Genomic DNA, 3574 nt, shown 5'->3' on the forward strand with positions numbered 1-3574 from the left:
TTTTTTTTTTTTTTTTTTTTTTTTTTTTTTTTTTTTAATTGAAGGAACTTTCATCCTTTGAGAGTTTTAAATCAAAGTTTGATATTTAATGTTTTTATTTCAATTTGTAATCTAAAAATAGTTCTGAATTATTTTGTAACCATTTTACCTTATAACCAGTACTGTCATCCAATTCCAGTCCCTGAATTTGTGTTTTACCTACAGTCACGTTAGTGCCAAGTGGTATTGCTTTCACTGTCATAAGCTTAAAAGGAAAGATTTGAGGAAATTTTTTATCTATAATTTATGCATTCATGCCAGATGAGAGCCAAATGCTGTGCTTTGGTAAGCTGTTTAACTAATTTTGAGAAATGTGGTGGTATATTTGAATAAAGAGCATCAGAAATGGCAAATATTGGACCGGGTATGGTAGCTCATGCCTGTAATCCCAGCACTTTGGGAGGCGGAGGCGGGGGAATTGCTTGAGCTCAGGAATTCGAGACCAGCCTGGACAATATAGCAAGACCTTGTCTATACAAAAAAAATAATTTAAAAAATTTGTCGGGCATGGTGATGTGCTTCTATAGTCCTACCTACTTGGGAGGCTGAGGAGGCTGATTGCTTAAGCCCAGGAGTTTGAGGCTACAGTGAGCCATTATCATGCCACTGCACTCTAGCCTGGGCAGCAGAGCAAGGCCCTATCTTTTTTTTTTTTTTTTTTTTTAAAGTGAGAAATGGCAAATATTAGAGTAAATATAGAGCACAAATTATAACATTGTCTTGTGGGGTGTATAAAACATATAGATGTTTGACACCTTTAGTGTAAAGAATGGCGGGGAGTAATGTAATTCCTATACATTTGCAAAGTTTCTACATTTTATATGAAGTGGCATATTAACTTAGGTAGAATGAAAAGTTAAGGATGCATATTTTAACTCTCAGAGCAACTAATTAAAAAAAGCAAACCCAAGAGATAAACCCAACTAGAACTTCTAAAACATATCCAAATGACCTGAAGAAGGCAAGAAAAAGGGAACACAGGAACGAAAAACCAGAAGAGACAGATTGAAAATAAATAATAAAATAATAGACCTAAATCTAACAATATCAATAATTACATTAAATATTAATGGGCTAAACACTCCAATTATGAGACATAGATGACCAGAATCGATAAATAGCAGGGCCTAACTATATGCTATTTACAAGAAATTCAGTTTAAGTATGAAGGCACAGACTGAAAGTGAATGGATGGAAAAAATATAAATGATGCAAAGAATAATCATAAGAAGATTAGAGTGGCTATATTAATATTAGCTAAAATAGATAATCAAGGCAAATGGTATTAACAGAGACAAAGAGGGATGTCTCACAATGATGAAAGGACCAATAATTCTGGAAGACATTATCATAAATGTGTATCTACCTAATGTAAACATAACCTCAAAATGTATGACATAAAGATTTCAAAAGTAAAGGCAGAATTAGACAATGCTGTAATCATAGTTGGTGATCAACAGAGTTTAGAAGCATACCTGTTTCAGCAATTGATAGAACATCCACACAGAAAATCAGTAAAAATGTAACTAAAGATCTAAACAACTCTACCAACTATCTTGACCTAACCGATACTTCTAGAAACACCACACTCATTGGCCAGGTGCAGTGGCTCATGCCTATAATCCTAACACTTTGGGAGGCCAAGGCAGTTAGGATCATTTGAGCCCAGGAGTTTGAGATCAGCCTGGGCAACATGACAAAACCCTTTTCTCCAAAATACAAAATTAGCCAAGCTTAGTGGCATGCACCTGTAGTCCCAACTACTCAGGAGGCTGAGGTGGGATGATTGATTAAGTCTAGGTGGCCGAAGTTGTGGTGAACCATGATAGCACCATTGTACTCTAGCCTGGGTGACAGAGCAAGACCCCGTCTTAAAATGAATAAATAAATATTTGTAAAGAAACACCATACTCACATGACTCATTCACGAAGACAGACTGTATTCTGGGTCAGAATACAAGTCAACATTAATTTAAAGGATTGAAATAATATAGATTATATAGGAATCAGTAATATCTCCAAGAAAACCTTGAATATTTTTAAATTAAATAACATTCTTCTAAATAATTTATGTATCAAAAAGGAAACCATAAAGGAAATTTTAAAATGTTTTAAACTAAATGATAATGAAAACACAGTATCTCAAAATTGTGAGGTGCAGCCAAGGCAGTGCTCAGAGGAAAACATATAGCTTTAACTGCTTATCTTAGAAAAGAAGGAAAGTCTAAAATCAATTAGCAAAGCTTCAACCTTAAGAAGTTGGGGGGGGTGTTGGGGGAAAAAGCAAATTAAACACAAAATAAGTAGAAAAAAGGACATAATAAAGGTAAGAGCAAACACGGATATAAATGAGAAGAGAAAACCAATTTAGACTCTTAGATTAACAAAGTTTATAAACTTCTAGCTAGACTGATCAAATAACTGATATGACAAATGAAAGAGAGGGTATAACTATGGAACCCACAGACATTAGAAGGGTAAAGAAACTGGTTGCAGTGGCTCATACCTCTAATCTCAGCATTTTGGGAGGCTGAGGTGGGAGGATCAGTTGAGCCCAGGAGTTCAAGACCAGTCTTGGCAACACAATGAGATCCCAACTCTCCAAAAAAAAAAAAAATTAGCAGGGCATGGTGGCTTGTGCCTGCAGTCCCAGTTACTCCAGTGGCTGAGGTGGGAGGATCTCTTGAGCCCAGGAGGTCAAGGTTGTAGTGAGCTGTGATTGCGCCACTGCACTCCACCCTGGGTGACGGCAAGACCCTGTTTCAAAATAAAGTAAATAAAATGAAAAAAAAAAAGGGTAAGAGAATATATTATACAACTTGATGCCCACAGAAGTGACAAATTAGATTAAATGGATTTTTTTTGAAAATATAACATTAACATTGATACAAAATGTCAAACTAAGATGGCTTATTGTTATGAAAATAGTTCTTTACTTTGTGGATTCCTAAAAGAGTCTTGTGGACCCCAGAGGTTTATGGACCACATTTTGAGAATTGCTGCTTTAGATGGGTGCAGTTTATTTTTTTTTTTAGTAGAGACGGGGTTTCACCATATTAGCCAGGATGGTCTCGATCTCCTGACCTCGTGATCCGCCCGTCTCGGCCTCCCAAAGTGCTGGGATTACAGGCTTGAGCCACCGCGCCCGGCCCGATGGGTGCAGTTTATTATATGTACCTTATATCTCAGTGAAGTTGGTTAAGAAATATATATGTACATATTTTTATATATATGCATAAAAATATATTACATAAAATGTGTGTGTATACATGTATGTGTGTGTGTGTGTGTGTGTGTGTGTATATATATATATATATATAGGTACTGTGGAATTTATTTTACTTTAAGAAGTTTCTGTCATTTTGAGTGTATAAAACACTGCCTGACAGTATATTTAAGACTATGGCATTTTGATAGTATGATTGAAACATTTTTTTTATTCCATTTCTGCTAGACTTATTTTATTTGTGTATATATATATATAATTTATATATATATTTTTTAGATGGAGTCTTGCTCTGTCGCCCAGGCTGGA

The 3574-nt window shown here is 35.3% G+C and overlaps 1 protein-coding gene across 1 annotated transcript in view; it reads left to right on the forward strand.

The window, feature by feature from the left end:
• Positions 1 to 3574, forward strand: part of LOC108542958 (uncharacterized) — a gene marked incomplete at its 5' end in the record, with an annotated part of 109985 nt that overhangs the window by 11656 nt on the left and 94755 nt on the right.

The sequence above is a fragment of the Rhinopithecus bieti genome, unplaced genomic scaffold (assembly GCF_001698545.2).
Source record: "Rhinopithecus bieti isolate Rb0 unplaced genomic scaffold, ASM169854v2 scaffold_23303, whole genome shotgun sequence".
Classification (NCBI taxonomy): domain Eukaryota; kingdom Metazoa; phylum Chordata; class Mammalia; order Primates; family Cercopithecidae; genus Rhinopithecus; species Rhinopithecus bieti.